Genomic DNA, 14,320 nt, shown 5'->3' on the forward strand with positions numbered 1-14,320 from the left:
AGTGCTTTGCACAAGTCCAGGTAGATCATGTTGGTTGCTCTTCCCTTTCCCATCAGTGTTGCGATTCTGTCATGAAAAGTCACCAGATTTGTCAGGCACAATGCTTTTAGTGAAGCCATGTTGACTGTCACCACTCATCTCCTTATTTAACATGTGCCTTGGCATCATTTCCGGGAAGATGGGCTCCGTGATCTTGCTGAGCACAGAGGTAAGACTGACTTCAAAATACTACATCCAGATCTAGTTCTAGATCTAGATACAATATTAATATTTTTCAGCTAGGCCAAGAATATTCCTTTATAGTAAATTTTCCAGTAAAAGGAAACCATCAATTCTTTATGACAGGAGGGATGATTCTGTGAGTGCTGGATGCTTTAGTGTTTGAAGGGAGGACATACAGGAAGAATGGTGGACGAGATACGTGTAGCCATCTACAAAAGACCCATGTACAATACAAGCTGGGATTTCTGTGTGTGTTTTATTTATTTATGTATTTCTCCTGGACTTCCTTACTTCCCTTTTTAAGAATGGGGCTTATGTTTTCTTTTTTCTAGTCAGTGAGATTCTCACCAGACTGACACAACTTTTCAAGTATGAGATGGATGGTGACTTAAACTCTTTGTCTACCAGCTTCCTTAGGACCTAGCAAAAGACCTCATCAGATCCCATGGACTTGTGCACCTTCAGGTTCCTTAAATTATCTTGAACCCCTTTTTCCTAAAGTATATCCCATTATTACAGAAGACCTTTCTGAGGCCCAGTCTTGAGACGTTGGTTCTGCAAGAATGATTTCACAAACCATATTATTTTGATTTAAAATCTCTAAAGGCATCATAGGCCTTAATTTTTCAAATATTTTAATTATTCTTTTTTTCCACAAGAATGAATTTAAAAAGGAGAAAAGGCATGCATTAAACAAGACTTATTATTAGAATTTTAAATGCAAATTTGTTAACAAAAAGTAAATAAAACCCACACAAAAATCCCAGCTTGTATTGCACATGTCTCTTTTGTAGATGGCTAAACATATCTCGTCTACCTGTATTCCTCCTTTATGTCCTCCCTTCAAAAACTGAGGCATCCAGCACTCACAGAATCATCCTTCCTGTCATAAACCATTGATGGTTTCCTTTTACTGTGTGATATGGTGTCTAGAACTAGAACTAGATCTGGATGTAATATTTTAAAAAGTGAGATCATTAGATTTACACTGTGGTTTCATGTGTTTTCTCTTCTGTTTCTAATAATCCCTCACATTTTTGGCATTTATTGGTCAGATGAACTGAACATAAAACTGATGGTTTCAAAGTACTAACACTTTAAAGCAATAATTCTGAGACTCTTCTTTGATGTTAATAATTTCAGGTCACTCACTCTGTATGTACAGCTAGGCTTAGATTTCCTCATATAATTTACTGATCTTTTATCAGTGTTTGTCTTATAATTTTACCACTGTCATTTAATATCACAAGGCCTTGTGCAACTTTGTCACCTTTGTTACTCCTTTTTCTAGACTGATAGTTGCCTAGATCATTCTTTGAGTCCCTTTCAAAATTTGTCAAAACAAAAAAATTGTCTACGGCTGGTAGATTTTGTGTGAGCTTCTTTTCCTCTAATGATCAGGTTTTAGGATCCAATTGCTCAAAAATTAATGTTGCATTCATCTTCTGCTGACAGGCATTCTGAAAAAAAATTCTTCATGGCTGGTGATGCTTCTCTCAGATTCAGGGCATACCTTGATGGCACCAGCTAATTTTTCGGTTGCAAGAATTTGCTCTGGTTTGTCATATTTACTACAAAACAAGGTTGGATGGGTATCTGGGTCTCTGTTGCAAGGGCACGCCCTGTGACAAGAGGTCAGGTGCTGCCCTTTGCTGGACACAGATGCTTCCAGCATCTTGTTCTAGTTCTAGTTGGCTCCAACAGACCCACTGAAGTGCCCCAGCTGAGCCCCACATCCAGACTGGAAAAGTGTATTCAAGAAAGGACAAAAGATCCTGGATAGGCAGTGGGCAACATAGACACAAAAGGAGTGAGAAACAGCAGCAGGAAAACCCAGATCAAAGGAGGAGGAAGAGGAGGAGGAGATGCAAATGGCAGCAGCCTATTCACTGCAGATTGTGAAGAACTGCCCTGGATATTCTTGCCAGGAGCTGTGGCCTGTGAACAGCACATTCTGGAGCCAGAAGAATGAGCAGAATCAAAAAACGGTTAGGTGCTAACTACAATTTGTATTCTCTTTGTACAGCTTGGAGCAGGTCTGTGGAGGGTTAGGGAATCTGGACTGAAGATGTGAAGTTGACTCTGAGAAAGGAAACAGGAAAGATGAGATTTTAATGTTTGTGTCTTTGATTTTGTTTGCATTTTTCTACCAAAAATATTAATTTTAATTGTCAATACATGCACTTTCTCTAAGTCAAGTCTGTTTTGCCCGTGAGAGTAACTGAGAAACAATAGCCCTTCTTTACCTTGACATATGAGCTTGCTTTCTCATTCATAGTCTTCTTTTTTTTCCTGTCCCACCCCACTGAAGCAGAAGTGAGAGAGAGGAAATGGATGGGAGTTTTGCTGTTAGCCAAGATTAGCCCACTACAATTTCTCTAAAACTTATGATTTACCTGGCTTAGAATGAAAACTCTTTAGTAAAATACTTCTGTATTTAACGGGCAGCTATTGCTTCGAAATAGATTGTAAATTTATTTAAGCAATCCTGTTTTCCTCATCTTTGGTGATTTTTGCCGTTCTTGCTCCCCTTTCCCCTCAAGAATCTCAAGCAGGACTGATAGATATGAGGATCATGAGCAGTTTGGATCACACTTGTTCTTTGTAAGCAGGGAGCCTCCCTTGTCTGAAATTGATGCTGGTTATGAGTTTGAGACTTTTTGAAATACTTTAACATGTATCTCCTGCTCCATTTGGGAAACAAGCACAACATATTTTCATGGCACCTAATTGCAGAGGTGCATAAACCCTCAATGTAGGACTGGGCCAGGTGCTTCATCCTGCTAAAGTCTCAAAGTGTTTTGACTTTAGATGTTACCTAATGCAAACATTGAAGGATAATGTCAGAAGTCTTTGTAGGAACAGGTAACAACAAAAGAGCTGATATTGTGTTTACAATATTCTCACCCTTTAAGAACATGGAGGAGTTTTTATTAATTATTTGCACTTCGGTTTCATATAATAAAAATAGTTGAACAATCTTATTTTGAATGTTTACACAAAGTTTGAAAAGGGAATTAGGTAAAATACTAGATAACTGCTCTGTAGGATAGTTAAATATAATGTTTAAAAAACACTTCCATTTTCATGATGTGATAACATTCCTATTAAATCAACTTATTTATAGCATAACTGTCTTATGAAATCATACTAGGGACGTAGCAAATTAACATAGATGGTGTACATTTTTTACATGAGATTTTTCATTTATTTCCCATTTAAAGTGGCAAAATTTGTCAGCATCATTTCATGCATTTGGAAAACTGTTCTTTCAACTGTAAATATATGTACAATATACTATGGGAATTGAATGCATGCTTTTAAGACTGACTTCTTCCTCTGAACCAACTAGACAATGTTTCTGAAGTGTACATTTCATCAAATAAGAAAATCAACCAGCTGGAATAATCTAAATGTTGCCTAGAAGCACATGCTTACAAAAGGCAGCTAATATAATGAAGATCCTCATAGTGAAAGATGGTTATAATAGTTCCTTCAATTTACCCTTTTTTTTTGTATTTCATTTTTTCTTCACTCACATTTTTTTCTGTTTCATTTCATGTACATACTTCAACTTTTTGAGCTCTTCAGACACTGAAACACGAGAAGAGATTAAAATTATTTAAGATTCAGCCATTAACCATACAGTAAGGTTTCACAGGTTCTTGTCCTAGAAATGAAATGTTAGCTGTCTCTTGTCAGTTAGTCTTTGATGTTTTACGCACATACACAGAATAATAAAGAGGTATTGATTGACTTCTGTAGAGGTTAACCTTAAGATTTGTTACACTGAGCAGCGAGCACTGACTTAGTCAAGCCAAGGAAGGTGAATCAATCTCTTATTTTCATCACAATATCAATACATTTACAGATAGGTATAGAATTTACTTATAAACATATTTGGAGTTCATTTTTGTAATTACTGAAAATCAAGACGTGAGAATATAACATCTTCTATTGAATTCCCATGCACTAGTGAATGACTTGACAATAATGAATTCCGTCTCATGGAGACTGAGCATTTTTGTGTGATGATTGCCCAAAAATATAGCTTTATGTCCTTTGGAAGAGAAAAAGGTGAAACTTACCACAATAATTTATAGTCTTTACATGCTCTTGTGTTTTCTACTGAGGCATGGGGTTAGTCAGAAACAGACAAACAAGAAACAGCTACATTAAAGGACGACAGGCATAGTCTTTTTTTAAAAAAAATCTTATTTAAAAAAAGATCATGTATCTGGGTAAGAAGTAAGTTAAATAACATTCTGAAAGTCATTCTAGGCCTAATAATTAAAAAAAAAGAACAACAACAAAAAAAACCCCACAAACTGGGTTTCTCTGTATTTATTTTCATTCATCTCATATTTGCTTCAATCAGTTCATTCAATTTATAAAGGCAATTTCCTGAAACAAAGCCAGTGGAATTGGAGTAAAAGTTCTCATCATCTTTAGAAATGTTAAACTTAATTTCTATATATATGAGAAAGTTTTAACATTTTAATAAAATTTGAAATCAGCATTACAAGTCCTTATATCTCTGTTTTACCAAGCCTTTATTCTCCAGGAGTTATGATGGAGTCACAAGGAGTTATTAAAATTTCTGCCAGTACAAGTCTGTAGTGGTTAGGCCCCTACGTTGAGATCCTTGCTGAGAAACTCTCAGCTCAGGGCAGAACTCCAGCCAATTCTCCCATCTTCTTGGTGAACATGCCATAGTCATGAAACTGATGTCTGCAACAACAGCAGCTACTGGCTGGTATATACTAAGAAAAATAATTGGGAGTTAGCTAGGAAGGCAAGTGGACAGTACATCCCTCACCTCCAGATACAAAACACTTGAGGAATCTAGCAATCCATAAACTCTCTGAACACACCTCTCCTCTTGATCACCCTTACATCAGAGCATTTCTCGCTGGTCTCACTGTGCTTGAGATCTCTCCCAGTTACCTACCACCATGTAGTGAGGAGGTACCTTTATTTCTTCCCCACTCAAAGTCTCAGCCTGTAAAATGATAAAATTTGAGTGACTGGAACTTCTTTATAAGGGCAGAATTGTCCTTTTGTACCGTCCTCCCACTTTTTATAGAGTCATTAAGGGAAGTATAAATACTCCTTAAATGTAAAGTTTGAACCGAAGCTTGACTATTTCTAAGTCTCTTGCACTTTAGTTTTTAAAGCAGAGAGATGCCAAAGCATGGACTGGACTCTGAAGATCCTTACACTACTTTCTGGAGTATGCAGATATACCTGTTTGCCACAGACTTAATCATACAATATTTTACCAATGTTTTTTAATTTCCCATTATTGCTGAAGAATAGGCCAGAAGACTAAGGAGAAAAAAAATCTTAAAGTAAAAAACCTGAAGTTTGTTATTTGGTTATTTTATTTGACCATCTACTAAAATCAAAGAAGTAGGGGACCTAATTCATTTCCTTCTTTCAACAGAAAGGAGAGATTGGATAAGAGAAGGAAAACATTTGTGTTATTTCCCTTTGAATAGAGATTGTTCTACCTCCTTTATTTTTTCAACAGAACTCCTGATAGGATCTTCATCTCACAATGCCTTGGCACAATCAGGATTTTATCAGGAAATTATTATCTGTCCTTTTGGACTATGGCTACATATTTTGTTTACTCTGGACTTGCTGACTTAAGGGGTAACATGAAAAAAAAATCATCTTCCAAGAATTTCTTAATTTTAAAAGTTTCCCATCCTACATCCTTTCAGTATCTTGAAAACTGAAATTTCTTAACTTTCAAAAAACAGTTGAGATGACATGAATTAAATAATTGTTGTTCATTTTTACATCAACCTGGAAATTCTTAATCATTTTAATAGTGAATTAATGCAAAATTCTCAAAAATAATTTTATTTTAAAAAAATATTTTTCTTTTTTTTAATATGAAGACTTTTGATAGATTCGAAAATTGATTAAGTTTGTGTTTATGCTAACAAAAATATTGTAACTGTTTTGACAAGATAGCATTTCTAAAACAGCGGGAATTTTTTTTTAAATTAGAAGAAACACAAATGATCTCTTGAGCAAAGGAACAATATGCCAGCTGGGTGGTGTGATGGGGCTTCTGTTGTCAGAGAAAGGTTAGAAGAATGAGAGATGGTATGAAGACAGACAGATAACATTTGATAGCTTGCACTGCTCCCAAGAAACATTATAAAGCTGTAGATGAACACAAAATATTTACAAGTTATTTATTACATGTTGTTGCCTATCTTCAGTACATTCTTTTGCACTTCCAATTTTTTTTTCTCTTTTATTTTGCATTTCCAGCCATTTCTTTCTCTCCCTACACCTTCTTTCTTGTCCCCTTTCACTTCTGTCCTCTTATTCTCGCTATTCTTGTCCTAGCTCTCAATCTCCATTTATTCATCCATACTTCAATTTCCAATACAATACTTCATGAATTCCATTTTTAAAATAGAAAAAAAAATCACCCAGTGGAAATGTTTGTGCAAATGCTACAAAGGTAGCTAAAAAAAAAAAAAAAGTCAAAGAAAAATTCTAAAAGGAGATTAATTTGAAATTTTATTTCTTGAGGGTCTTACTCATGTGTATTGAAGGCTTTGAAGTGTCAACATTTTTTGTTGTAGTACCATAGCTAGTGGGTGCAAGTATCCAGTTGGATCCCAAGGAGAAAAGATTAACCTTTTCAACCTGAGCCTTAAACCCACCAGTGACTTACATTATCCTACAGCAAAAAAAGAAAAGTGTGCAAAGTCATTGCTTTGGAAGTGCTTCTGGTGAGCAGAGAGAAATTGCCTGTTATTACTTGTTCTTAGACCCTAAACTCTCTCTCACCTTTTAATGTTGAGAAAAAACATTCTACGTATATGCAGTTTACATATATATATATATACACACACACATATATATATATATATACACACACATATATATATAAAATCTTTTTTCTAATACATATATTAACATAGACATACTTAATCACAAAGTCATGCATAAACTGTGTCTTTAGGATTACTAGTGTTTTACTATTTCTGAGATGGAAAAAATGCCTCAGAATTTTATCAGGGATAAAAAAATCCCTGCTCAAATACATGTATCATTAGTTCCTAGCTATAAGTAAGTATCTAAAATATGTGACCACTATTCATTAAAGACATAGTATAATGTAATGACCTTACTGATAGACATAAATTTCAGAGTAAAAATAAAATGTTGTCTGTGCATCCATTCTATGCACATTAAATGTAATGTTTTTTTCTGAGATTTTAGTTAGATCTTGTAAGACCTTCAAGAAACAGTCAATGTAATCTGCATTTCCTGAAGGTTTTAAGATTTCATTGTCTGCAAGTGCCCCTCTGCACTTGCTTCTCTCTTCCTCCACCCCACTTTGTTCATGTCTCAGGAAAAGTGTACTTCAGCCTTCACTGACCATAAACACATAAAACTGACATATGGTCAACAGTATTTTAGGGCCTACATGAATATTCAGCTTGCCTTTTTTTTTTTTTTAACTTCTAAAAGAGCTGTTTTTCTATCACTCCATGGCCATCTTAGTATCATTCATGCAAAGCAAGAAAGACAGGGAAGATCCTAACATCCAGGATTTTCTTCTCTTCTTTGACAGACAGTAATGCTGTTCCTAAGTGCTGCCACTATTCACCCACGGAAAGGAATCTTTCCCAACCTGCATAACTGTCAAAAACGGACACATTTGAATGAGCCCTGTATAGGCTGAGGACTGAAATATCAAAGCAGCATTATTTACACATCCTACCAGAAAACACTGGTCCTCGGCTCCCCTCGCCCTTGTCTCCTGCTTAGTTTAACCCCAGGCCAAACAGCATGGCTTACTAATTGTGGAATGCTGTTTTGAATACAGGGTTCAAATAGCAAATTTAAACTGCAGATTTAATCTTCCGAGAACTGTTGAGATGTATGTAATTTTCTTCCACAAAAGCTGAACAAAGAGAGGGTATAACATTATGATTGTGTAAATCTTCTTTCAACACCTCCATTGTACAAAGTGTAGACTCAGTGATTGAATAGCAACAAACAAAAGTCTTTCTTCAATTAAACTCCAGTGACTCACACACAGAAGGCTTCATCTAACATATCTACTATAATAAGATTCCTCCTTTAAGGTAAAGTGCTTTTGTTTTAAAACATGTTTGTAATAATGCCTGAAAAAACCAACATGATAAAGATCAGATATCTGTTTTGTTCTGATTAATCCCTTTAAAGAAAAGTCAGAATTTTACACTGGAGTGGGTTAAATGTAACTATAGAATTATACAAAGAAAAAAATAAATATGATTAAAAGTAGCATGGATTTTTTCTGGTATCACATGAATATCCATCACAATTCAACACCTATAGTCAATTGATATACAGTAGGTAAATGACAGTCTGTAAGTTAAAAAGTGTTTCAACAGTGGTACCTGGGGGAGGGGAGAAAGTCAGTATACTTCCAGTTTCAACCATTGCACAAATTTAGTGGAAGCCTAAAATAACTTTCAGATGAGAAGCAGACATACTTTATAGTAAGAAAATGTGTAAGATATTAATTGTGCAGCAACATTCAAAGGTAGGGGGACATCAGTATTCATTCTTCACTAATAAATATGATAAATATAGCTATTCTGTAACAGAAACATTAACCTGTTGCATAAAAAACATGGTGTGGGATGTTATCCTTGAGGCCTTAATTCTTTCACATATAGGCATGCAAATCTTCACAGGGCCAGTGCAGAACTTCTTCAGTTTTAAGAGCTATTCTGTTAAAATTGAACAGGTGAGTCAGATTTTCCCTCACATGAAAAGATGAGGGGGCGAAGTGTGTAACTCTTGTGCTTATGTGGCAGTGCTGCAAGATTTATACCCATGGATTGAAAAGATAGAAAACAGGCTGACCTCAAACATATGCAAATAAAAATTGAATCATCTGGAGTATTTTTGATATACATATGTGATAGTGGGGAAGTTTGGGCCTGTATAACAAAATGAGGGTAATGTTAAATGGATACTAATGCTTCCCTTTTTTATTGCCTTTTATTTATTTAATTCATGTCACTTGGGAATATGGTTTAGGGGTGGTTGGGGTGATGCTAGATTGACAGTTCGACTACAGGATCTTGGAGGTCCCTTCAAATCTTGATGCTTCAATGAATCTATGGTTCAATCTTGCTGTGAATTAATGAATTTACATATTTTTAGAAGCAAAACTGGGAAGATAATGGCTTTGCTTTCAATTTGATGCCTTGAGGGTGTAAGAGGAGTGGAGATCAGGGATCAGTTCAGATCTAATAAAGGCTCACATTTTTTAAGGCCGAAGTATTGGATTCTGGACTCCATAATAATGGTCTAGAATACCTTTGTCTCCTAGGTGAAAAAACAATGACTCAAAGCTCCTCCTAGCTTGCTTCTTTCCAAGAAACAGAGGGGACTTTCCTGTCTCCTATGCTGAAATACTAGCCTAGTATTGCAGCATATCCTAAGGCACAATTGGGCATAACAAGCCTCCTATTGCCATGGAGGGCGAAAGATCTGAGAAGAATCAGATGGTGGAAATTTTGTCTCATTATTGTGGGCAAGGAAAGCTCCCTTTCTGTTTTTGATTTTAGCTGAATTGATTGTTCTTGATTTTAGCTGTTATTGAATTGTAACTGCCAAAATATTTTCAGGGTTCTGCAGGTGTAACTGGTCTGCTTTTTTCCAATGCCAGTACCACTCAGTTCCCTTGTAGCCTTTCCAGTCATCTCTACAACCAGGTATGGGACCCACCTGGGAAGACACACATTCATTTGTCTTGTTCCTCCCTCTGTGGAAAAGACTGAGCTAAATATAGACTTTTCCATCTACAACTCAACATTGCTATTATGTATGACAATTTTTGTCCAGGAGGATCAAGTACTGTGTCTCCAAAGGTTATCCCTTTTGTTCTGCATAGAGGGACTACACAATAAAAACAGTCTTCTTTTCAAAGGACACCACACAGGTGTCCCTCATGCTTGTTTTATTTTTTGGTCACATAGTCACTATCACCGCAGGCGGCACAAATGATTTCTCTTTTCCTTTGCACTGGCTGCTTTTGGAATCTGTCTGTGAGTGTCTTCTGCAGTATTTAAATGATGCTGTCTTTCCAGAAGCTCTTTTCAAGCCCTGTTCCCCCTCACTGATTTATAGGTCATGCTCTGATGAACAGAGTTCCAAATGAAATGGAGTTCAACCAGTAGTAGATCAAGGTGTGCTACAGTTAGACAATAAGTATTGTATTATTTTATTATTTATTTTGCTCTTCTTTTATTTGTGAAAGGATATGTTAGAATAAAAGCCATAGCAATAAGTGTGCAATTGTTATGTCAGTAAGTTTCAGGTTAATATTTTCCTATTCCCTGAATCATTGCAAAATGTTTACTGTTCCCATTCTATTGCTGTCTGTAAAGCTTCTGGCAGCCCTAGCTATGTACTTACAGCAGAATAAAATATTTATTTTTAAAATTCATTTTCTTCTTTCATCTCTGAAGGGGAAAAAAATTAAAGACCTTTCTTATTTAAACTCTCATTGAGATAAAAATGATACAGTTTATTCCAATGAGGGAACATATTCTGTAGAAGAAAATTGAAAAGCAATTGGTGCTATTTTATTTACAGATTTCCAACAACATTATTCCTCTTAGTCCTTGAGGAAGTAATATACTCTCACCCTTAAAACGCTGTAAGTAGTCGATAATCCATTATTACAGTAAGCCGTACACTCTCACAGTAATTATCTAATAACCCCTTATAAAAGACCGTAGCTTCCTAATCTGTTTATAATTATCATTTCAATGATCCTGTGCATTAATGTCTGACCTTCAGCAACTCTGACCTGATCTTAATTAGCTGTAATATCAAATCATCACTATATAAGAAACTAGCCATGACCAAATGAATGAACCCCAGGTACAGCTAATTTCTGGAGCAATTATCTTTTCATGTAGGGAGATTTAAATGATTATCTGCACAATTTCACACAGTTTTATGCAATTCTGCGACATTATAAATTCTGTTTTAAATCATATTTCAAAGGCATGGCTGTGCAGACTGACTTCATATAGTACACTAAGCTATCAGGATTGTATATCATACTACCAGTGTATAGGAGTAGATGATTTTTTGTGTCATTATTTTCAATTACGCAAAGTATATTTCACAAAGTGATAAATTGTAGCTGAAATATATAAATATGTGCCAAGGTAGTCTAGGGGCTAGTGACATCCAGTATAAATTGTATGTCATTTTAAAGTAATGTTACATTATATTAAAATACTGTAAGTAATTGATAATACCATATGTGTTAAAGCAAGATTAGAAAATTCTAAAATGTATATTGGTAATATACATGCAGTATTTACAATGCATTTGAAGCTGAGTATCATTTATCACTTTTAAAAAGCTACTGTATAAAAAATGAGAATACCACAGAAAATACTTGAAGCTGCTGTTTAACACATAATTATGCAGTACTAAGGGCATAGAACTATTTAATGTGTTATTAAAATACCCAGGCTTCTGATTTATAGTTTAATCTGACTGGAACATAACACAAACCTTCCTGCCGCCCCAGCCATTTACCTCATGCTTTTCTACACATACACAAACACACACACACCAGTGGGAAAATTCAGTCTTACATATAAACCAAGTAATTTAGGACTCAGAAGACAGTTCTACAAGCAGTACAAGGGTGTGCCACATTAGTGCATTTTTGAATAATTCATCCCTGTAAAAACACAGTAAGTATTTGTTCTAGGTTTTTTAGGGACACATCTTTTGCACAGGAAAAAAAAAAAAGTATAGAACAGCCTTTTAATTTCAAAAATTGCAAGCCAGTTGGATGAAGGATTTCAACAATTATTAGCTGCTCTTTCCTAACACAATTTATCAAAGTTAAACATGGAACCTTCTTTCTCAGAGCTTTTTCAAATGCTAACATTTCCTACCCATAAGCCAAAACGTTTGTCCTACAGCCATCAGATGAAGATAGCAGCCTGATGAGGGTGATTGATTTGAAAGGTAATTTGAATGGAAGATGTTGTGTACATCCTCTTAGTGATGCCACAATGACAGCTCAGACAACCTTTCTGTGATATATCACCCAGGAAAGCAGTAAAGAGTAAATTTAACAAGTGGCATTGCCTTCTTATCACATATTTTCTTTTCTTCTAATTTAGTAACTTCATTCTATATTGTGTCTAGTTATTTATAAATATCAAAGATAGTGAGCAGATGTCTTGTCTTACCTTTTATTTAAGTCAAACGTACAGTAAGTGATGTATAAATCAGACAATTAACATCCACAAGCTAAATGAACTAAGAAAATAATTCTTAGAAATTATCAAAAAGCGAAGGCAAGGAAATCCTAGCCTTCTTTCTGATCAAATGGAACCATCTGTTATCCTCTTTACAGGACCATTTATTTTCTTTTTCACTTCCTTTCCATATACACATATATTTAATTCCTTCGATATACTTAAAATCAACCGTGCGCTTTATAGGTCCTGGCAATTTTCTCCTTTACACTTCCAGCATAATATCTGTCTGTGCTTATATCAAGCACTGAATAGTTTAAATCATTATATAAACTTCAGCCATTTTACAGGTTGAGGTTTTTCAAAAGTTCAATGAATTATTTTTATAGAAAATTAAGTATTTGCTTTAAAATTGCTGGTATATATATCTTCTTGAAATATTATCATCTTCTCTAAAATTCTTTTCTGTTTTAGATCTTCTGTCTTGCATTTCAATTTCATATCTTATAGTTGAGATGCACACATGGACACTTCAGGAGGCTTAAAATCAAAATCTAATTCCTCTTTTCTTCAAAAGAAAGTAAGTTACATTTTAATCAAACACATTTTACGAGAATAAAGATTTCCTTCTTTTACACCTTCAATAATTTTAGTGTGAAATCTTGCTTTTTACCCCCATACATTTCACTTTATAAAGTAATTTAGTAAAAGCTTATATGAATTTTATGACATTCACTCATGGATTTTAGAAGAGAGAATATGAGCAAGTGCACCATCTAATCAGCAAGAGCTGAAAATATTAAATTTGTGTAGGAGAAAAAGGCATTCAGGCTTTTCTGTATAGATTACATTTACTTTGGAAAAGAAGTAGGTACCTCGAAACCCGACTTTCTTCCACAAACCCACACACATACAGACAAGCCTTTCATCTCCTTCTTCTGGAGAGTATCAAGCCAGAGGGATTTTGGTCTTAATTGCAATTACAGTCTGATATATCTCACATGAAGCCCAGTGCTACACATTGAAAACTCTTCTGGCATATTAACCTAAGTATTTATTAATCTGTTTGTCAGAAAACTGGTATGTAAGAAAGGATGATAAAGAATTTATAAGAAAGATATTGTTAGAGGTAAACAAATAAACAGAAATGAGCTGGAAAATGATGAGACAGATCTTGCCCAAGTCCAAAAAAACTCATTGGTTCTTAGAGTTACCTAGCTTGGAAGCACTTTGAAAGAGGGATCACGCATTTTTCCATGTTTACTCAGTGCCTGGTATAACAGAAAGCCAGACAGCGATGACAGGTCACAAAATGACCTGTAGAAATATGTAAAACAAAATACTGTAGAAATATGAAACATCCAATTTGCATTACAAATGAGTGATATAATGGGTTAAGGAAACTGATCTTTGGTTTCAGCAAAATGCTAAGGACCTTGTAATGGTGACCTATAGGCACAAGGCAAAATCGTTTGGGACTATCTAGAAAGTATACATACGTGAAAGGGAACTTACTTCTCTCACGAAATTGTGTTTTTGGGAGCTGATGAAAAGTGGGTCTATATGCAACATTTGCCATAGCTCATATTTGACAATGACTAGTCTGCCTCAATTAATGTACAGGCTTCCTAGATTTTTGAATAAATGGTCTGTACACCGGACACATGCCTGCTACTATAGACTGAGTGTGGGTCTGGCTTGTAAAAGTTTAGGTCTAGTACCAGTCAAGCATGTGATTTAAAGTGCTCCCAGCAGTGAGGATGTCTGTGATTTCAGGGTACAAAGACTGTGTTCATTTCATTATTTGTAGTTCTTTGTCTAGA

Source organism: Pseudopodoces humilis, chromosome 1 (assembly GCF_049639895.1).
Source record: "Pseudopodoces humilis isolate 2021_Gansu_Grassland_sample_001 chromosome 1, ASM4963989v1, whole genome shotgun sequence".
Lineage (NCBI taxonomy): Eukaryota > Metazoa > Chordata > Aves > Passeriformes > Paridae > Pseudopodoces > Pseudopodoces humilis.